General features: G+C 36.2%; 1 long non-coding RNA gene across 1 annotated transcript; it reads right to left on the reverse strand.

Annotated features, from left to right (window-relative positions):
* Positions 1–17,337: 17,337 nt before the first annotated feature.
* Positions 17,338–18,759, reverse strand: LOC109089911. Its single transcript, XR_006159548.1, has 5 exons — positions 18,149–18,759; positions 17,944–18,022; positions 17,768–17,854; positions 17,585–17,680; positions 17,338–17,503 (listed from the first exon to the last, which is right to left on the reverse strand). It is a non-coding gene; the product is annotated as an uncharacterized LOC109089911 (long non-coding RNA).
* Between the last annotated feature and the right edge of the window lie 5,421 nt (positions 18,760–24,180).

The raw sequence follows: 24,180 nt of genomic DNA on the forward strand, positions 1-24,180 counted from the left end.
TGAAAATGTGTAAGTTATGTTTCCCTTGTTCATAAATAAATCACTTTTAATGTATCCATTGGTCTGTCATTCTTTAATATATATTGTGTAGTTATAAACTCTTTAGACTGTTAATGATTAGTGCTTTTTTTAAAGTTTGTGGGTAAGAATCGTGTAAAAAAAAAATCCCTTATTTTGGGGATGATCTCCCTTATTTTCAGTGTTCAATCAATACACAAATTTGAAATCCACAAGGTTCTAGACCATTTTAGGTGGGCTTCAGCACCCCTATTTGTCGTCTCAACCCGCTAAAACTATAATCAGCTATCTGAACGTTCAGACCAGTGCTGCTTCCTCATGAAAGTTTATCATTCTCGCTTTTATCTGTGCACACACTAAAATAGCCTACACACAATATTATATCACAATAACTGTCTTGACGAGTATCCAAGTAAACACAGTCGGTTATGTCTTAACAGTTAAGAAAACATTAATGTGTGTCAGTATAACGGATCCATCCATTTCTTATATTATGCTAATAAAATAACAAAGAGAAAAAAAGAGAAGCACACACTGCTCTTAACTAAGTAACTAATGTCACTTTAATAGGCAATTGTGTATGTTTATTTCATACAGTAATACAGTTTTCATAAGCACTGTAAAATACTGCTTATTTAGGAAATTTGTATCTTTGTATCTAATGGTCTTTCTGAAGGCTAAGCCCCCCTGAGGATGACACCCTAGAACCGTCTATACATTTACAATGAAGACACCATTTTATTTATCTCTTTTGAGATAACAGTCTCTGTTCCGTTTTATTTTGTTTTGTTTTGCCAAAACACTCAATGCTGAAAGGAATAGTACAAGACACACACATTTCCAAAACAGAATTGATATCTGAAATTTGGTCGCTATGGTTAGTGGTAAGGAATACGGGCTTGACTCCAGTTGCACATTCATACAGACAGTACTCTAAACACAACTGTAAGCTGCTGTGTGAACGGGACATTTCGAGACTCACACCTGTAAAGAATCCCAAAAATTGACAGTGTGAACGTAGCCATCATGTGTTAGCTGGGTTGTTTAGCTTTTATTATTTTTAATTAGTCTACATATCATTACCACTTTTCACCAATCATAATAACCACAATAACAACATTCAACAATCTTTGAGTTATCAACAAAAAAATTCACCAAAAAAATTTCTCCCAATTTTCAACTCTAATCCTCTAATCCTCACTCAGGAAGACCATGCAAAGCTATAATTTTAATCCCTTTTTGTTTATTTGTGCAGATCGGCTTTTGTAAAGAAGATAAACACAGCACACACATAGAAGCATGCACCAAGTAATTTTTGTATTAATTTCCCCCGTATTATTTTCCACTCGACGCTTCACTCCAGTCCAGCGGGTGTCGCTAAAACACGTTTGTTTGCCAAACACCATTAAACCTCAGAGGAAGAAGTTTAGTTTCTCCCCGCTCTCTGTTGCTTTGTCGGGAATTTATGTAAATAGAAAAATACAGTTTTTGAGTCAGGTCAGTAAATACCTACTATTCTCATCATCACAGTCGTGACTAAGTTTTTTAAGTTAAAGCAGGACTATCTGGAGGAGTATCATCTGAGCTGAGATCTGCTGCTGTGAAGATGGAGTTTGTTAAAGAGGAGAGAGAAGAGAGTGAACCAGAATCTACAAGAATAAAAACAAAACTAAACAAAAAAACTTAAAACAAAAAACCAACAAAAAAAAAAACTAGAAAACAAAAACCTGCACAAGGAACAAAAAAATAGGAAAATAAACAGAAAAGAACAAGGAGGTTGGTGTTTATTGTTCATGTAGACTAGTTTTTTTGCTAGGGCTGCTCGATTATGGCAAAAATCATAATCACGATTATTTTGGTCAATATTGTATTGTATATTTGGTCACACTTATTTAACACTATTATGAATGGGCCATATGTCCAAAACTTTATATGAGTGATTTATTTAAAGATAGTGATATATATCAAATAGATATGTTCTATAAGGTTGCCATGACATCTACATTTAAGAGTAGATAGACACAATTACCACAGCAGAGTATTATACTAATGTTGGTAAAAAAAAAAAAAAAAAAAAGAGGTTGTTAAATAATTAAACAGCCAGTAATGAAAAAAGCAAAGGACAAATAGACTACAATAGAATTCAGTTAAAAACCTACGACAGAAATGATTAATCAAATGTAAAATAAAACAACATGGTCTTCGCTGTAAGAATTACACTTACTTTCTTATTAAAGCTAGAAAAGCCCATCACTCAAGAGCAGTGAGTGGTTTTCTCTGTCTTTTTTTGTTTGTTTGATATTAGGGGTGCACCGATCAGGATTTTTGAAGCCGATCACAGAAATCAGTATCTGCCGATCCGATACCGATCTTTTTAAAGCCTTCTTTTTATCACGTTGAATTATTTATAGTGATGATCCAGTGTTTCCCCCAGGATTTTGTGAGACTGTGGTAGGTGGACCTTGGTTCCTCTAGGGGCGTCCGGGTGCATTCCCCCTGGAAGAAAAGAAGAAAACTTTGTATATTTTAAAGTTAAATTCATCTATCTGGGGAATAGGGCTGTGTAAAAAATCGAATGCGATTTTCATGCACATCTCATCAGTAAAGACGCTCCTGTAATTAGTAGTATATCTCCAGCACGTGCGTTAAGATCAGGGTTGCCAGGTTTTCACAACAAATCCTGCCCAGTTGCTTCTCAAAACTAGTCCAAAACTAGCCCAATCGCGTTTCCAGGAGGTTCCCCGATAAAAATTGCATCCCGGGGTTAAAATATAAGTTTTTTGGCAGGGTTCACTTGGTAAAATTCGCATTTTAGGGGCTAAATATCATGTTATTGGTATTGGGGTCGCTTCAACCTGCGGACATGAAAAACAACCGCAGACTTGGCAACACTGGTGGAGCAGCATTTACTACACAGAGCCGTAGTCCACTGACAAGCTACACAAAATCGCTTTCAAAATCGACAAAGAATCGTCTGCGATTTTATAATCGATTTTGTGTAGATTGTCGGTGAATTACAGCTCTGTGTAGTAAATGCAAACCAGTGTTGCCAAGTCTGTGGTTGTTTTTCATGTTCACGGGTTGAAGCAACCCCAATACAAATAACGTGATATTTAGCCCCTAAAATGTGAATATTACCAACTGAACCATGCCAAAAACGTGTATTTTTATTGCCCGGAACGAAACGCGATTGGCCTTCCATTTTTTTGCACAGCCCTACTGGGGAACTTCGAAAGTGGAATATTAAGAGCTCCAACACTGGTTCAGTGTGCAACTAAACAAAGAAAAGAGCTGGTGAATTGACTTATACTTGTTAAAAGTTTAAATCCTTTTTTAGTTAAAATAATGTAGTGTCAGTCTAAATTAAACTCACACTGATGAATTTGGAAGCCAAATTAATTAGAATATAATAATAATAATTTTATATTATTTCTATGACCATAATAGACATATATTGTAAAATAGGGTTGCACAATAAATATCAGCCAATAATTAATATGCATTTCGTCAGTAAAGCCGGTAAATTCCATCAGGTGTGTGATTTCACATAGAGCAGCTGTTACTACACTGTGTGGCGTGCAGCTCCCTTATAGTGCAGACACGATGTGATTTGAAGCCATTTGCGCATTTTGAGAGAAAAAGAGCGTGCACGGTGCAATCTTGTTTGTGAAATTATGTCTCACAGAAAGTTTTCAAATTACTTTATACAGTATATATTGAAGAAATATGAACTGTACCTCACCTTCAGCGTTATAATTATTTCACTCTCGCCGGACAGATGCGCCAGTGCATGTCATGCCAAACCTCTCACAGCAGTCATCAACTTGAGATCGGTTTATGAGATCAATCGATCAATCATCCCAAAGCAATTATCAGCAGATTGTGATCGGTAGCTGAGTGATCTGAGCACCCCTAATTAATATTAAGTACACAGTCAGCAGCAGGAATATAGGCCACCGTCACTTTAGGAGCTGCATGGATCCAATTTACTGTTGCACATGTATTTTCATTCTCAACACTTTACGTTCATTCACCGCTGGAATGGGGCGCAATAATCATTTTATCTTGTTTATTGTATTTTCATGATCGCTGGAGGCTGAAATTGTATTAATTTTTTATTTTTATTTTTTTCGGTTAATTGCACAGACTTAGTTTTTGCTACAAAAATGCTGTGAAAATCATCCGGTTCACAGAAAACAATAAATTGATTTATCTTTTCTGAGACTTTTAGTGTAAGAAAGGCCATATGTGAGGGAGAGACAATGTCCATGAATATTTAGTGATTCACACCTGAGAGACAAAGGGCCCTCCTCTAATGAGACATCATTCAGTAATGTGATTTTGTGGCAGGTAACAAAGAATGTGCGGAGAGTAAAATAAGGGGTGTTTTGGGTATTTTTATTTAATTTACAATATTTAATAATTTACGAGCCCTGCATATTTTAGATTCACAATTCATTTAAATTCCTCTGGTGTGTAAAAAATAGTAAATATCATCATGTCCTCCTTTTTTAACCCTAATAAAAGTTATAGGAGCATTAAATAGTTAATAAAGAAACTTCATTCTAATGCTCATTATATTAGCGTTAGCCGTGCTTATGCTAACGATTATCTACTCTAATAACAGCATGTTCATTTCAATCCAACATTCAAATTAAAATATTGAACAATACTTCTTGACAAGAAGTGAATTTATTCAGTCGCAGAATGACTGAGAACGAGAGACATTTCAGTGATGCGCTCCACTTCAGCACCAGGCGTGAGTAAAGCGAGCATGGAAACAGTACTGTGCTCGCAGCGCATGCTCTTCAATTGCACACACAAAGGCGTTGGTGCGCGCTGTAGACTGTATCCTTTTATATCAAAGCACGAAATAAACTACGTGCATGCAACGTCGTGGTCAGTTAAGTCATGAAGTTAGCAAAAAGGTGATTAAAGCTGCCTTAAAACTGTCCATGCATGTCATATTTTATATGAGTCACATTTAAGAACATTTAAGAGTCTCTGAAATGTTTTTTTAAAACTGTCTTGGAGCAGCCCAACACTGTCTCACTCATCTAACACACACGATTCAACTCATCAGCTCGTGTTTATTTTAGCACTTCCATCAGTGAATACGCAGCCTGCAAAACACTAAAATAAATATAAATTATAAAAATAAATAAATAATAAATGATACAGTTAAACAAGAAAGTGGCCTAAATAACAAACTTAATCGCTGGCGCGGAGCAGTAGGGAAAACTGCATAATGACGTACATTTTGAGGCAATAATTTCTCATAGTCACACAGCCGATTAGGAGCTATAAATACTGTAGTGAGAATTAACTTGCATTAGTCTAAGGACGCATGGATTGCTGCACATACTAGGCACTTCAGATCAAAGCCTCAGTGGTCTAAAAGCGCTCGTCAGTCAAAATGACTGAGATGGCCAATCAAATCAAAGTAGGCGGGGTTTACTGTTCACAGAAGCAGAGCACGAAGTGGCACTTTAACATTAAAGGGGGCATAACACAGTTTCACCCAATCTCATGTTAATCTTGACTATCTACAGAGTAGTATTGCATCCTTCATGTCTCCAAAAATTCTTTTGTTTTATCATATTTATAAAAGAAAGATACAGATTCTCTCTGGAAAAAGCCGAGCTCTTGGAGACGCGCAATGGGTGGAGCTAAAAATTGACGAGCACTTGAGCGCTGAATGCCAACAAAACAGACATTTTATGCCATTTCGCTTACCATGTGCAGTTCTGAATTATGACTGGGATCTTTTGTAGCTGGGACTGCTCCATCTTTCAGTATCAAACGATGTGCAAATCCAGCGTCGAATTAGGCCTTGTTTATAAAATGTTTGTCAACAAAGACACTTGTGAAACTCTGTTGCTGGCCCGGAAAAACAAACTGTATCCACTGTTTACATAATGTTTGGTTCTTTAGGAAGCCGAACAAAGTTATCTTTCACTTACAACCAAAAACACACTTTTTTTGGATTGGAGACATTCTTCCTGAGCGAGTCCTGTGCAATGCTGCTTCCGGATGAAGCACGTTGCAATCTTGCTCTCGCTCTGGTCGATGTGTGCACGGGCGCGCTCTTCCGGGAGAAATGCCCATATAAGGAGTTACCTTCGTCTACGTCATAAAGAGCCAAGATCAAATAAAAACTCTCCGAAACTTGTACGATCCCGGAAGTAAGATTTTTGGCACAGAAATATTCTGTCATACGTCCAAATTGTTGAAAAAAATGTCCAAATTTTTGAAACTTTATCCATGCTTAGTATGAGAATCCAACTCTTCGACAGTGTAAACAACTCTGAATGAATGAAACGGAATTGTATCCCCCACCCTTTAAAGAGAGCAAGGTAAGATGAAGCTGCAAATCATTTAATATTAGTCAACTTTTAACGATACGTTTAAATGATAAAAATACTTAAATCACTTATACATTAATCCAAAAAACCAAACTACTCAACTCAAATCTCAAATATTGCCATTTAGAGAGAGAGGTGTAAATTGTCTGCGTCGGTCTCTCTCTCTCTACAAATAATGAAGCAGAGTTTAGTTACTTAAAAAACTGCGATTTTAACCCCCTTGTTGCTGAAAAATATAATATAATTAATAAATGTTGCATGGCAGCGCTGACAACAAGTTTATGAGCTTCTGAATGGTACATTTTGCAAAGCATGATCTCAGATTTCTGTGTGCGAGTGGGATCAATTTAAGCAGCACATTCATATAGAACAGTGATTAAACTGAACGGTTTTAATGCATTGGCCTTGTCACACACATATACAGTGGTGTTCAGTACGGTCACACTGTATCTGTTATTCAAGAAACTTTTGAAAAGTTTAAAAACAATTTATAAAAAAATTCTCAAACTATTAGCATGAAAATCAAATAGGCCTTTTTTTATTGTAGCATTTAAAAATATGTATGTATGGGGGGTGTTGGCATAGTGCCGACCCCTGCTCTAGACAGACCTGTTATAACGCAGTGATATCACGTCCGGTGTAGCAAGCGGCGCATTAACTCCTCGTCTGTACGTGCTCTCTTTAAAATAGGAATCATTGCCACATTTCTTGTTAACATCTTTCATTTATTGCAGTCTCGTTTGGAGAAAGCCTCACTAAACCAGACCAGACAGGTGTTTGCGATCACGGGAACTTGTACAAATGCAGACGGGTGACATGAATGGAGATAGCTCCAGATCAGTGATGTAGTATTTGGTTTCCCAACAAGGTCTATCGCCCAACACAAAATGAATTTGCTGCATGCATAAACTGTATTTTCCTGCGCTCAAGCCTGCCAATCTAAAGGAAAAGCTGTGTACGGCGTTTGAGGTAATTTGTGAATTACCATAGAATTATAGTCTAAACAAAACAATTACTAACTATTACTGTTATTACACTCGTATACAAAACTTCGTATTATGCTTGTTATAGAGTGTGTGATGCACGTGCATGACCACCAGTGGCAGTAGACAACAGCAGTTGTCATGGCGACCGTCACAGCCCTATGTTTATACAACAAAGTCAAAGCCTTTTGGAAAATCTGTTTGGGGCAGGCCGCCACAATAAATCAATGTATGGGACTTGGTACCACTGGTACTTAAAAAAACCCTGGTACCTTAACCTTTTAATTTTTTTTTAGTGCGGATTAGGTACCGAAGTACCAGGTCTTTTGACAACACTAGTTGTGATGGTATGAGATTTTCCCGGTATGATAATAGTCACTGAAAATATCACAGTTTCAAGGTATATATTAAACAATAATTCTTATCAGTACAATGTTTCCCACAGGATTTTGTGAGACTGTGGTGGGTGGTCCTCCATTCCTCTACAGGGCTAACAAATTTTCAAATCCCTGGTAGCCCTTCGGGCAGGCACTCTTCAGATTTTGGTAGCCCAAAAATGAATTTAACTATCTGTGTGGCTCCTAAAATGACAGCGGCTATGTTTTATTTTACATTTGATTATTCATTTCTGGAGTAGGCTGTACCACGTTACATGAACCTTTTCATATAAACTGCAATAAATACAAAACTAGAGCCAAACTAAAGCTGAAATGAGACATTAATAATAAATAGTATAGTGAATAAATGAAATGATCATAGTGCATGAGACTTGCATAAAAAAACTTTAAAGCACAGTTTCATTTGTATCTTTTTATTCTATTTGTCCTTTGCTTTTTTTTTTATTACTGACAATGTAACTATTTTGAATAATTTAATTGACAAGCTATGCAATATCGCGTTCATTATCGCAGATGAATCACCTTTGATAATGAACACGTTATTGCGTAGCTTGTCAGTGAACTACGGCTCTGTCTATTAAATGCCATTCCATCTGAAAGCAGGTGATGGAAATTTACCGCTAATCAGGAACTGGCTTTACAGACGAGATGCGCGTGACAATCGCATGCGATATATCGCCCAGCCCTACTTAGAACAGTGGTTCTCAACCTTTTTTTCTACAGGGCCGCACTATCGTCCAAGTGCAAGTCTCCCTGGCCGCTTGCATATCATTTACATTTTACGTCACTAATACAAACCAACATGATTTATAATATTATAGCCAAAATATTATGATATCTAATCAGTTACATTAATTGAAATAAATAAATAATTCTACTCCCCATAAATAAAACACCTGATGCTGTCGGGAACTGACCAAATTTGTGAAATTCGGCTCGAAATTAGTAACCGCACAATGAAGTTGCGATTGTAAGATGCAGTCTGTAAGACGCACGACATTGCAGAAAATGTGCGTTCATAAATGTAGCCTATGTTGATCCAAATATGGAAAGCACTTTCGAATTTAATAATATAAGGTTCTCTCCAGAGATATTTTGCCACATTTCTTCAATTAAGGATGATTGCTGCATAGTATGGGTGTTTCCATTTGCCTGAACTTCTTCAAGTGAGTTGCACGGCAAACCGAAAATCCAGCACTCTCTTTCACTACTGATACTGCGACTATTCTTGTTTGTACGTGTTCATTCGCTGCCATTTTCCACATTTCTTTTTTCTCCCTTAAAAACAAATTTGTCCATTCTGATGCCCAATTTTACCGAACTAATGGCTGTTGATGACTATTTGAATTGAATTCTGCCAAAGTGCGCGCTTGTATGTGTTCGTTAAATGCGGAACATTATGTGAGTAGATCTGCTCATGTCTGAAAATAATATATGAAAAACAAAATAATTTTACATAAAAACATTAGGCTATAGCTTATATTTCTTTAGTACATTTTAAAATGAATGTAAAAACTAAAATGAATGGTAAAACACAAAAATCTCTTTTTTTTAATAATTTTAAAAAAATGGTGGGCCGCATTTGAATTTGTGATGGGCCGCGGGTTGAGAACCACTGACTTAGAAACATGAGTAAATGATAAACTATGACTGTTTCACCCCTATAAGTGAGTGAACAATGCAAATCAAGGAAGGGATGTTATATCACTATAGCTATAGCCCGTCGGGCAGGGCGGTGATACATTTTAGTAGCCCGACTGGAAAACACAATAGCCCCGGGACGTCGGGCTAGCGATTTTGTGAGCCCTGCAGGGGCATCGGGGGTCCTACTGGCATGCCCCCCGTAAGAAAATGTTGCACATTTTGAAGGTAAATGCATAAATCTTGGGCAATTTGGGAGCAATATTAAGTGACTAGATCTGTGAAAGAATTTTGTGGTTATGTAAAAAAAATTGTGTTCTAGTAGCAATTGAATTATCGGTTGCGTAGATATGAATGATAATGGTAGAGCACAAAAGTCACATACACAACACATGGTAGGTGAGTTAGTGGTCAAAACATGAAGACCATACATTTGAGCCAACAAGAAAAAAAACAAGCAAAACTGGTTATCTTTGAAATTTTAAAATATTTAGTGGAAGACTTTTTATATGTATTTTTTATATACAATGTTATTATTGATTGGTCTACTGGTTAACTGAATCTGAACATCTAATTTCCCTGGGAGAAAAATAGTTCTAATGCCATCTTGTACTTGAATTCATCTGGGCTTGGGTCCATTGATGGAGCTCTCAAGCAGGCTGCCAGGTGCTGTCCTTGCAGTCTATTATAAGGTTAATTTCACGTATCTCTTTTTTTTTTTTCAAGTTAATGACAAATTAACTGTTTTTGCTTTTATTTTAGAGTTTACTAAAGAAAGTGAGGAGAATGAAGAATTAAATGAAGTTCAGAACAAAAACCATGTCAAAACTGGAGAAAAACATTTGAGATGCTCTCAAATTAAACAGAAAGATTTAAAGAAAAGAGAAGCCAAGAAATCTTTCACCTGCACTCAGTGTGGAAAGAGTTTGACAAGCAAATACAGTCTTGATGTTCACATGAGAGTCCATACTGGAGAGAAACCGTTCACTTGTGATCAGTGCGGGAAGAGCTTCACGCGATCATCTAGCCTTAAGGATCACATGCAAATCCACACTGGAGAGAAACAGTACAAGTGTTCACACTGTGACAAGAGATTCACTCGGTCAGGACACCTGAAGAAACACAAGGTAGTCCACACTGGAGAGAAACCACACACATGTGATCAGTGCGGGAAGAGTTTCCCACATAAAGAAAACCTTATGTCACATTGGAAAGTTCATACAGGAGAGAAACTGTTCATATGTAATCAATGTGGAAAGAGTTTTGCACACTTAGTAAACCTTAAGGTACACATGAACATCCACACTGGAGAAAAACCTTATAAGTGTTCACACTGTGAAAAAAAACTCAAAAATTTATCAACTCTTCAAAAACACGAGAGGATCCACACTGGAGAGAAACCACACTCATGTGATCACTGCGGGAAGAGTTTCACACAAAAAGGAAGCCTTATGATGCATATGAGAGTTCATACAGGAAATAAACTGTACACATGTAATCTTTGTGGAAAGAGTTTCATATGCAAACACAGTCTTGATGTTCACATGAGAGTTCATACTGGAGAGAAACCGTACACTTGTGATCAATGCGGGAAGAGTTTCACACAGTCAGTACATGCTAAAGAACACATGAGCATCCACACTAGAGAGAAACCTTATAAGTGTTCACACTGCGACAAGAGATTCAGTCGGTCAGGATACCTGAAAAGACATGAGAGGATTCACACTGGAGAGAAACGTATCACTGCACTGCATGTGGGAAGTGTTTCAAACATTCATCTGCTTTACACAGACATACAAAAACCAATCACAGTAAGTAGATCATCTTCAGATGCAGCACTTTCAGATCTGATGCTGCCTTCTCATCAAACTTAAAACAATTATGCATTAAGCAGTAAAATATCTTCTGGATTAATCTGTTCTAACCAGACATTACAAGTGATATGACAAAGAAACTTTGTCTAAAGTTTTCACAGTGAATAAAATTCATCTTCAAAACCAGCAGATTGAACTGAGATTCAGATCAACTCAAAGATGGAGTTCCTCCCCAAAGAGCAATGTTAAAATGTTTTATTTTTGCATATCATTTTGCTTCATCATATAAATTGTCATTGTGTTTACTTATGAGTTTCATATTATGTTTAATTGTCTTATAATTTGTAGAAAAGTAGAAGCTTTTTACAAACTGTTCTTGTTCATGAAGCTGAAGAAGAGACTGTAACACTTATTTTAACAGATTTCTTTTTAAAATTGTTCTTTGTTGTTTTTAAAATGACTGAGTTATTCTTCTGCTTAAGATGTATTTTGGAAACACAGATGCAAGATATACTGTCATGTAGCTTTGTAATGCATCCTTCTTTGCTTCTCTTATAAGTAGGAATGGATACCGAGCCCTGGGGTTAAATAACAAAAGACCGTAGTATCAATAAGCTCTAATGTTAATTGTTCTAATTTTGGTGCTTTGTGTGTGTGTATGTATGTATATATATATATATATATATATATATATATATATATATATATATATATATATATATATATATATAATATAAACTAATTTTTTAACACATTGGTACATAATTATTACCAAGCAAACTGAATATTGCCAAATGTTTCTGCATGAGATAATATCGAGACATTCGTCACTGATGTATTATTTTGCAATCCAGAAGCAAGATCTCTTTTGTACTTTATGTCTGGTTTATCTAATTTAATTTTGGATTGGTTTTGACTTCCAAGGATTTTAAAAACAAGATTTTTGAGGTAAAGTGATATTTAAAAAAAAATCTGATGTGTCTTGGAGACTTTATGGTCACCGTCTGCGTGTGTCCATTTAAATCCATGTGACCATAGTAATCCATTATTATAAATTTACACCACTAATCTATAATAGAGAACTGGATTACTCAAGATGTTACAGAGGTGAAGCCACTGCTCCACCATATTCCTATTCCCCTAGTATTCCCATATATTCTATTGAATTAAGAGTAAATCATACCATTTTAATGAGAAAACATCACAAAACAGGTTAGCGTTTTTATATCTGACATATTCTGTACATTCTTAGAACGCAAGCGTCCTATGTATGTAAATTTGGTTATTTGTTGAAAGACCATGGTGTACTTCAAACAAAGTTTAGTACTTTCTAGTACTTTATACTTTTGGTGGAAAATAAATGTAGCAAAGTTTCAATTCTACTCAAGTAAAAGTGCCACAATTAAATTATACTCAAAAAAGTAGAAAATGTTTTAAAATGTTCTCAAGTACTGTAACAAAAGTATGTGTAATTAGTTACTTTCCACCTCTGAGCTTTTCTCTTTTTTCAGATCACTTCCACTGTTGTGGTTTTATTGAACCTGTGGTCCAATTGGTTGTGTCCGCTCTGGTGGGCATGGCTGCTGTTGCTTTTATTGTTTATGACATCAGATCTACAAGAAGTGCGCTGAACAGGATGGAAGAGACTAGATATCACTGTCAGATCCATGGAGTAAAATCAGACCATCAGTATAAATTGAGCAGAAGCATTAGTTCCAGATATGTTTGCTGAAGTTTGTGGGTATAGACATAGAAATAAAACATGCATTAATATTTACTGTACTTGCATTGCTATCTATTAACAGAATGAGTTTTGTTGTTGTTGTTTTTAGTTAATTTATTAATATGCGCAGAATATAATTTTGATTGATTTATTCGTTGGTTAATTTAATAATTTTAAAGATAATTACCCTAAAAAATAAAACACACACACAAAAAAAATAAGTAGCACCACAAATGATGCCAAAGAATGATCTCTGCTCTTGTTTCTGTTGACTCTCCCAGAGGAAATTTGTGACTTTTCATAAAGATTTAGTTTTACAACACAGTGAAAGTTTGTATTTCAATATAATTGAAATAGCCGTTGAATGTCATTTACAGAATTCATGTGATGCTGAATGACTACATGAAACAGAAATGTATAGAGTCAATATAATGTCGCATATATACGCGAAAAAAATACGTTTTGCAAAAGAAAACAAAGTTTTGCAAATGAAAATAAAGAATTGCAAAACATAAATGAAACCGCGCGAAAGCAATGATTTTGCAATACATATTTTCCATGGCATATATACTAATTTATTTGCAATGCTGCTTTTATATTGCGTGTCTGTCTAGTTTGAGCTTGCGATGCCGTTTTCTCTCTGCGTTTCACTTTTCTGCGCGTCTCGCTTTCTGGCACTGTTTTGACGTGGGGGTGGAGTCAAGGGACGGGGGCGTATACAACAGGCATCCCTGGAAGTGACGTCATCGGCCCGAGACGCAGCTCACTGTTCCAGGTACTGTCATGATGAGCAGAGGCTTGCGAGTGGATCACTTCTTTTTATTTACTAGCATTAAAACATGCATGTTTTCATTTTATTTACTTTATTAACAAATGTATATGTGTATTAGCAGTGTTTGCTCAAGTTAAAGAAGTTGTTACCATAAACATCTGCTGTTTATTTCTCTCAGTGTGCACACTTTTATAGCATTAAAATATGTATTGTTTCATTTGGTTTACTGCAAGTGTATTAACAGTGTTTGTTTAAAATCTCTTAACCTGTGGGAGGACGCCAGTGCACAGAAGCGTTCTTTAGTTACATTAGTTCAGAGTTAATGCTAGTTTTAACGATGCTTTTGGAAAACGCAGCCCTGAAGAGTTTTGTAAATAATAACCTACACTAAGAAAAATATTCATTGGATTTACTCAATTGAATAGTGGACATTGGTTGCACACAAATTGTTTGCTTTGGTAGCCACTTACACAATTGTGTTCCATCACCACAGATTATTCACGTTTAAACAACACAGACTATTTACGTTCAAACAACACAAGTACTTTAAACCAAGTAGGGGTAACTGCAGCCTGTAGCAATGGGTGTGCCAAAAGGTGGGGGCGTGCCGAAAGGTGTGGGGCGTGCCAAAAGGTTTCTCATTGGTGAAACGAAAGGTAGGGGGCGTGCCAAAAGGTAATGCGAAAGAGGGCTGTAAAAAAAAAAAAAAAAAAAAAGCTGGTGAGCCATATACTGTTAATCGCAGATTAAAAGGAAACCATAAATTCAACATAATCCTATAAAACCAAATTTAATTCTTCCAAGGTAAAAACGGCGTTAATGATATAAAGAATATTATTTTAAATTACTTTTGAAAGTACCTTCAAAACTTCTGCATGGCGCGGGTTATTGACGTCATCACCACCGCAAGTTTAGGTCTTGAATTAACAATAATAAAAAACAAATTACAATTATTTTTCGAGAATACAAACGTCTCTTAACACGGTTAGTCGCACTAGCTGTTCTTAAGTTAAAGTCAAAAGTTGTATTTGTTAACATTAGCTAATACACTGTGAAGTGAACTAACAAGAACAAACAACGAACAGCTGTATTTTTATTAACTAACAAAGTTTAATAAATACTGTATCAAATGTATTGCTCATAGTTAATATTAGTTAATACATCAGTGTCAACAAATGAAACCTTATTGTAAAGTGTTACCCTCGAAAACTATGTTTTGCCTGATAGAGAAAAATACATAGTTGACAAAACCACTAAATTATAAAATTAAAAAATTAGTCAGAAGAGTTTAGTAACCTTATTTTAAGTGACATTAACCAATTAAGCAAACAGACAGCTTTATCCACTAAAACATTTATTTAGTTTTCCGTTTCAGTCGCCAATTCAAGTAAAAAAAAAAAATATATATATATAGATAGATAGATAGATAAACCACTCACGATAGATAAACCCACTCATTCATTCATTCATTCTGTAGTAGCAGTCCATAGAACAGAATCCAGCAAACTCTTTGTCTGAATAGAAAGTTGTGAAGACCCCCTTCTTCCATGGCCACAGTATCTACAGCCATCACACCTGCTGAACTCCAACTCACTCTGTACGTCTTCCTCACATCTGGACTGACAGACTTCCAGTCAACGATACCTACACAAGAAAAAAACAAATGTTGAGCGATTCAAACAAAAAGTAACCAATAAGTATAACTAAATATAAAATAAAAAACTGCAAGTGTTGTCACTAGCAGAAGCGCAAGTGTCTGAGAGTGCAAGTCTGCAGCCAGACCCTTCTCCATTATATTATAATATAATTGTACTGCTGACTCTTCACTGAGTACCAAAAGTACATATGATTCCTGTGCATGTTTTCTAAAAGAATGAAATCACAAAAAAGGTGACTGGCACTCATCTATACCACAGGTTATACTAATTTTTGGTTCAACATGTTGGATTAACTTCAAAAGAGTGAATGTCCTTCGAGTGCACTTTGGACAATGGTACAGTTGAGGCATGAGGATCTAATACAAAAGACTAATCATTCAGAGGAAATTTACTGGCAGTGCTTGTCTCCCTCTTCTAATGATGACAATGTGCCTCTGAAGGAAAGTCAGTGTCTTTTTCAGGTGTGTTGGATATGCAATGTTGAACACAAAATACATCCAGAAGGCTGTTATGAAGGCTTCACCAAGGCTGGTGCACTGTCACACGTCTATTCCATCTTCTGTCACCATTGCTGTATTGCACAAAAAGGACGCCGATACAAACTATCAACTCTGAGAGCTTTGATGCAGATGCGCTCATCGTTTTGTCTCACTGTACATACAGTATGTCTGTCAACAACAATAAACTAACTACTAAAGCTGCAAGATATAACGCAAAGGGAAAATTATGATCGTATTGTAACAAGCTATCTTAATATACATATTTGTGGTATATAAAGTATAGATAAACGTATGATGAATAATTACCTCACGTCTTATCGCCGCCACCTTCTCTTGTCTAAAGGAAATTACGTAAATGTATATTTACCGCTGATTGGCCAAAACAGTAAAACTCCTTTCACCAATAAGACACCTTTTGGCACGCCCCTACCTTTCGACACGCCCATTGCTCCAGGCTGCAGCTACCCCTGTCTCCTTTAAACTAGCGTTTTGGTGGTGTAATTGCAGAACAACGCCGAAACCAACACACAAGTATAAATGCATGGCTACGAAGTAGACTTGATGCAGAAGTATAAATTAAGCTTAACTCAAATAATTATTTTGAGACCAGATTTACTTGAATACAGGTTTTGCCTACTCTACCCAACTCTGCCAACCTAATCCCAACATGGGAAAAAGTTGCAATGAATAGGTCCAACTGTGAGAGGAACCTTGACTGTAGAGACATGGTGGTGATCCGTTTAAACTCTGCATTTATCTGAAACATTAGTACAGGGACATGCATACAAGGTATTAGTTAGACCTAAAACTGAGGTTCGGAAGAAATATCATTTAAATGTGGTTCAACTGAATTCAACGAAACAAATGTAAATTTATTATGTCATTATTTCTTAGCTGCAACAATCCCTCTATTTGTCAAATACCATCTTTATATTTTCATGCTTCTTTTCCTTAGAGAAATTTCATTTTTAACAGTAGATCAAATGCAGTATTTCCAAACGGCTAGCACTTTTTTCCAGGGATTTCAGAACAGCGTAACAGATATTGCGTCATCGGGCAGGCGTGGCCTATTTGATAATTTGCATAGGTCAACGATCATGGCAGATTTGGAGGAAAGCCGTTTGCTAAATTTGCTTCAAAAAGCGTTATTTCTCCGAGATCGTGTGTGTTTTTCATATTATATTCATACTGTTACAACTTAAGGTAACCTTTCCGCGATCGCGGGTGTTTCGTGTCAAATTACATTCATACAGTTAAATTACATAAACACTTTTATATCTTCAGATACCTGTCCAGATCTCAGGTGTTTCATGTCAAATTACATAAATACAGTTATAACTTCAGATACCGGTCCAGAACGTTCCATGTTCACAGTTTACTATTCAGTTATGGTATACCCATTTTACTTCAATAAGGTTAGACTTCACATCCATTATATCATGAGTTCTATCACACAAGACAAGTCTGCAGTTAAACCTAAGATTTTATTAATCTCAGAACTATTCATAATTACATCCTAAATTGAATTTACACAAAGAACATAAGATGTCTGATGATTGCTTCAGGGCTTACAGGATCTTCTGATGTGTTATCTCCCAAACCATAATTTTCCTGAAGAGTGGAACGTCACACTACAGAGAAAGAGATAGATGAATCAACAGAATAATCACATGTTTTAGGATTAAAAGGTGTGAACAATAGCACTGTTGTACCTGTCTGAATGTGAGTGGCTTTCTTTGATAAAGGAAGTCTGCATATTTACAGACAAAAACTCCACAGTCATTGCCATTCACCTGTTTAGGAATTGCCTAAACACAATTTTAAGCAGAAAATGTAGTCTTAAAATGACACTTAAATCAGAGAAGATCCATATAATTAATTATATGGTGTCATACATTAGTTCTCATTCGGGGCCGATGGTCCACCTGGAAGCCTCCAAGATGCATCCTTTCTTGACCATGTACTCATCTGTGAGGTACTTTCTGTTAAGTAAAACAGAAGATGCATATCCAGATATTCAAAGATGAATGATCAAACCACAGAATAACAGCAAAAATAAGGAGACACTCACAACAACGTGACAGATATCATCATGTCTCTTGACCCATTGAGTCATAGCACTGTATGGTCTGGGATTTGAAATCAATTACCTGGTGGTTAGAAGCAATTTAGGCAAGTAAAAGACAAACTGAAAATCATAAATATTTTATTTTTTTACACTTGTAAAAAAACATGTAAATATTAAAACAATGCATCCTAACTTATAAATGACTTACAGCCAAAGCCCAGTACATGGATAGGTGCAAAGGAACAAAAACAAGATCAAAGAGGAAGAGGTCCTGAGTTTTTGTCCAGTTCTTCATTGCTACATGGCCTTCACCACTCTGAAGCTTTGAGTAGAAGAAAGTGCTGAAAGAGAAGACTTTAAGGCTCCCCAGCTGATCCCTGTTTCTCTTCATTAGCAAGGACAAATAGAAGTTGATAACCTTGAAAAGAGAAGAGGTGAAAAAATACTCATTAAGAATGCATGACATTGGTGACATCCAGCATAAGTGCTTTATGATCAACAATTGTCTGATTACGTCAATACTGTTAGCAAATTAAATCAGAGCACCCCGGCCCCCAGACATATCTATTTCTCAATTTTAAATTGGTTCTAATTTTTATGAACCCTTGTGAATCAAAAATCGAATCGATTGTTAAATTTGTGTCAACAACCAGCCCTAAATATATTTAATTTCACCTCTGACAGTCTGAGTAAGTGCTCACTATGGTAGAAATGAGAACATCTGTCTCCATGTGTCATAGTGGTCACTTGTGTCAATTCTTCTTTGGAGAGATCCACACCACATGCCTTTTTTATGTCAAAGCAAATGCACAAAAAATGTTAAAGGGGTCATGAAATGAGAAACCAAATTTGCCTTAATCTTTTGGAATATAAGAGGTCTTTGTACCATTAAAACATCCTGCAAGTTTCATAGCTTAAGACGTCCTCCCCATTATAAACGAGCCATTTATTTAATCAAGCTCTAAATACAGCTCGTTCTTGATCCATGGTAAGAAGTGACGTCACGGTGCGAAGTGACGTTCCAACCATTTGCATATGACCGCCTCCAGCACAAGACAACTACGCTCATTTCGTATCGTTGTCGCGCCGCGCGCCTCACAAGTGTTCAGTCGACGGACAGCGAGTGGGTCTGTGTACAGGAAAATTACAATGACACGCAGATGTGCTCAAACATATAAGGTTTTAATCATTGCAAGAGCCATCGCTTCGAATGCATCACCTGCTACTAAACAGTTACGCTCAATCCACAAATGTTCTGGCTGGGGGTGTTAATAATTGATCCATAGGCACTGTCGTTAGCCAATCATAACAACGGGCGATAACTCTGAACTCTTAAAGGGGAAACAACCCAAAAACAGACTGTTTGAATCAAAGGATGAGAAACAGGGTGGGAAAATGTCATAATTCACTACATTTTAAAAGTTTTTTTTTTAAAAAAACTATAGTAATACTATAATTGCACCTAGGGGACCATAATAATAAAATAAAAAAACCCATGTCATGACCCCTTTAAGTTACAAGTGAGATTTTCAGTAACAACAGAATCGGATAAAGAAGTGCATATGACCTGAACAGAGTTTTGTCTTCTGTCCTCTGGGATATTTGTTTTTGACTTTTTATGGATATTTTCATCCTCTGATAATGAAATTAATTAAATCAAAACATTACATATACATGAAAAAAATAACACACAAAGGCATTTTAAACAATGAACTATAAAATGGTACCAGCACCAGGTACTGTATGAGGTAAGATGAATTGCTGACATAATTTTTACCAGGAAAATAACATTAGCACATTAACAGGGATAGTTCACCCAGACATGAAAATTCTGTCATCCTTTACTCACACTCAAGTTAATCTTTGGAATACAAATTAATATTATTTTAACTATTGAATGTCTATGAAATCAAAAACCTCAGCCTTCAAAAAGTACATAAAGACCAAGTTTTCTGAAGAGATACAATCAAACTGTATATGATAATTTAATTTAGATTTTTATTCACATGAACACTGATCAACACACACACACACTGTCACGGAGACGAACCCCGTGATTCCCGCTACTGGCCAGCAGAGGGCTCCATCTCCTGAATATTGACTCTCACGCACCCACACTCACTTAAACTGATTCACAACTACAATACCCATCATCCCCGTGCCTCGGACTCTGATCATCACACAGGTGCAGCTTATTTGTACGGCTATATAAGCTGCACAACTCCATCAGTCTAACGCGAAGTCTTGTTTTGCTCCGGCTGACATTTCCAAGCATTATTTCACGTGTTTGATTTCCTGTTTACCAGTTCTGTTTGTTTGCCGTCTCTTGAACCATTGCTGCCCACCTCTTGACCTTGGATTGTTTATTGGACTCTGAATATTGCCTGCTACCCCCCCACGATCTATTGCCTGTGTTTGACGACGATTCTGGTTACCTCTACTGTTGTGTTTGCTGGTACTGATCCCTGCCTGTACGACCACGAGTTGTTCAATAAAGCTTGCAAGATGGATTCCCCGTCTGGTGATGACTTATTACACACACACACACACACACAGAGTGCATTAAATACGGTAAATGAAAACTCAAAACATACTTGTGAGAGCAAATTTCAATGATTTGCAGTATACCATATGGGTTTGGAACAACATGAGCGTGAGTAAAGGATGAAAAATTTTATTTTTAGTTTGATACTGTATTCCTTAAAATAACACTTTAACATTGTATATGATCAAAAAAAGTCAAACACACCTTCATTAGCATCGATTGCCACCGTTTTACGTTTCTTGGATGTTTTTTTGTTTGACTTTCTTCAAGCGACTTGGTAAAGCTCTAAGGTTTTTCTTTTTCTGCTGGAGAACCAGGCCATCTTCCTGTGGTAAACAGGATTTCAGGGTCTCACAAAGGCCATGAACAACTTTGGATGCATTCTTGATAGCTTCTTTATCAGTGCAAATATATGAAATGTCATGCAAAGTCTTGAGCTGTTCACGTAAATGCCACTGATCGACTGCTACACCTGCTTCCTCGTGCATGGTACAGGACTATCAAAAACATCAAAGCAGAGGTCTTCTTGATTGCCGATTTCATTGCTCTGGGGATCTTGTGTTAAAGCAACATTGAAATCCAGAGTTATATATGGGCTTTGACGATACTCTGGGCTAAGATCAACCCACTTTTTGTCAGTGTGCCTAAAAATGACAAAGAAATGCTTGCACGGTAAGAACGTTGTTTTGAAGAGGACACATTCACATGATGGGTACTTTTCTGAATCACCAAGTTCTACTTTGTACCATGCAGATGTTGTCTCACTCTTGACCTTAAAAGATTCCTTTCCAAGCACCTCTACGTGTTCTTTGGAGTAGCTGGAAGCTGCCTTGATACTGTTCAAGCAATGTTTGACAAAACCTCTTGGTCTGTCTTTCAGGAATGCTGGAACAGCTGGATTGTAAGTCTTGCATTCACTATTGTAGATGAAATTGAGTCTACTGTATGACAGCAACTGCTCTGGGACAAACTCACATACTAGAGTTTCAAGCAGAGATGAAAGACTTCCTGTGCCAGAAAATTTCAGGTAGAAGCTCTTCAATGATTTATTAAGTGCCTCTACTCCATTGTTGGTGGTAACTGCCACAGAGAATCCATGTGGTGCATAGGCCCTACACCACCTCTGGAAAACAACAACAAAATTAGTTTGATTCAAATAAGTTCTGCAGAAAGAACGGAACAAGTAAACATCAAGCGCAAAGTGAGTGGAAGTGCTCTAAATGCCTGCCTGTCCTTTTACCTTCTACCTGTCTAAATGTACAACTATTAAACATGAAATGTGGAACACAGAACATGTTTAGTGCAGTACCTCACCTCCCGAACACACAACCACCTTCTATCAACATAATTTTTGACTAAAAGGGATTTGTAAACTTTGCTCTCCTTGAGTCGTTCAACCTCCCTATCACAAGATGCTTCACTTGGAGCACTAGCTATGTCACGAAGGTGGTCAAGTAGTTAATTTTGCTCAGAGAGGGACAACTTGTTCTTGGCTGTCAAGGAGAGTACATGGGAGATCAAAAGTCATTGAAAAAGTGATACAACTCAACTTTTAATAAACAGGCTTGGCTATTGCAAGAAAAGGTGTATTGTCATGTTGGAATACAAAAGTATCCTTCACAAACTGTTGCAACAAAGCCAAAAGTATCTGTTATTTATAAATAAATCAATTGAATATGATAAAATAGGTTCAAGGGTAATAGGCTGTGAAAGGCTATGACAATTTTGGAATTTCTAAAAGATTAATAAACTGAGATTTACTGAAAGAACTTGAGTCTGTACTGCTAATCATGAGAAAAATATAGCACCAATGTAAAATTATTATTAATTTTGTTATGTATCAAGACTTGGGGCCATATTTTCAGAGGAGTATATTTGAAATGAAGTGCAATATTTTATATATTACAAATGCAAGTTTATTTAATCCATACCTTGCCTTGTCCAACGCATCCAAGCTTGCTCACGATGGAATGAGCATAGATAGTTCTCAGAATTTGGAAATACATGTTTCAAAGCTTGATATTCTTGTTGTGAGTAATCAAGCATGAAGTATTGTGGCTCCCAGTGTTGATTCCACTGTTTCAAGATGTTAAGGGCTTCAGTTATTGGAGCAGTTGTCTCATTTTCACATATAAACTCAGCGATAGGCTTGTATCCAACATTTGTTCAAACAACAAGAAGAAACAAGGGCAATGCATATTTAGTTGTTCTGTAAGTAGCATCAAGAAGGACCATATCTCCATAACGTTTAAGTAATTCCTGTTGTTGTACATTTTGATGAATAAACAAGAAAGTTTCTTGTGAAGATGTTATCTCCTGTGTGTTGTTACCCTCAAAATCTTTAGTGTCTGGAAATCCTTCTTCTTCTGCTTTGACTTCAAACTTCAGAACTGTCTGCTCGATGTTGTTCTCTGTAGATTTCCGAAAGAAAAACTTGGCATTTGGATCTGTTAATTTCCATTCATCAATTTTTTTTTCTACCTGCAGTTGATCAAAGCCAGAATATTTTCCACAAACTAAGGCTTGATGCACATGGTTTTGGATAACATGGCTTGAAGGGTAGTATGAAAGCTCTTTCTGGACAAAGGTTTTCAAAACCTTCTTCAGGAAAGGAACTGAGGTTATTTCAAGTGACACATATTCCTGTATTTTGTCACGCACCATGTAATGGAAATGACAGTTTTGTGAAGTGTTGTGGTTTTTGTGTGCTCCTGCCAAAGGTATTTTGACATGGATGATTTCTGAGGTGATGGTGGTGTTTTCTTTTAATGACTCCAGAACACCCTTAATTGCCACTTGTTTTTCAGTTCTAGAACTTGTTTTAGCCACAGCAAACTGATTATATCTGTGAAAAAACAACATTGTTTAATGATACCCATTTAATAATTATCCAATATGTTAAACCACCCTTTTATTAGACAACACAAGAAATATGCAATTCAACACTAATTAAATTGATTTTACACAAAAAGAAACAAATCGTATAAACTTTAAAGCAGTGGTTCTCAATTGTTAGTGTGATTATATAAAGTCATGATAAACATGGAAGAAACACTGTAGTTACAAATCTGTAGCTTTGTTGATTCATCAGCACTTGATGTCAAACTGGGGCACTTAGCCGAAACAGTTGAGAACCACTGGGTCTTATTCACTAAGCAACGCACAAATTTGAGCATGAAATCTGTGTATGAACATTTTCATGAGCAAATCATGTTTCATCAATAACTTTTAATTCTAAAACGTATTCTAAATTTACTGGAAAGTGTAGGAACTAATACAAATAATTAAATTACTCAATTATTAGTGAATGAGACCCACTGATCCCAGTGTTTTAAAGCTACATTAAGTTGTGCAGCTATTTGTATTCAAAATATTAGTAAATATTAAGTAAAATTTTAAAGATGAGAAAATGCTTTTTATTTGAAACTTTTTTAAAAAATGTATTCCTGTTTACATATTATGTAAACTGTATATTAAGCCATGCTAATGTAACACTTGCCTTTCTACATATCGGACATAAAGTTTTGCTGGGCAATCCACTTTCTTGCTGTTTTGAATATGGAAACTTTTTCTTCTTGTGTATTCATGTTCGGCATGCTACAGAACAAAAGAAAATAAAACTTAAATTAAATATTATTTGGGCCAGGCACGAACATTTATTTGTGAGTAAACAAACATTTTCATATAGCATACAA

This window comes from Cyprinus carpio, unplaced genomic scaffold (assembly GCF_018340385.1).
Source record: "Cyprinus carpio isolate SPL01 unplaced genomic scaffold, ASM1834038v1 S000006593, whole genome shotgun sequence".
Classification (NCBI taxonomy): Eukaryota; Metazoa; Chordata; class Actinopteri; order Cypriniformes; family Cyprinidae; genus Cyprinus; species Cyprinus carpio.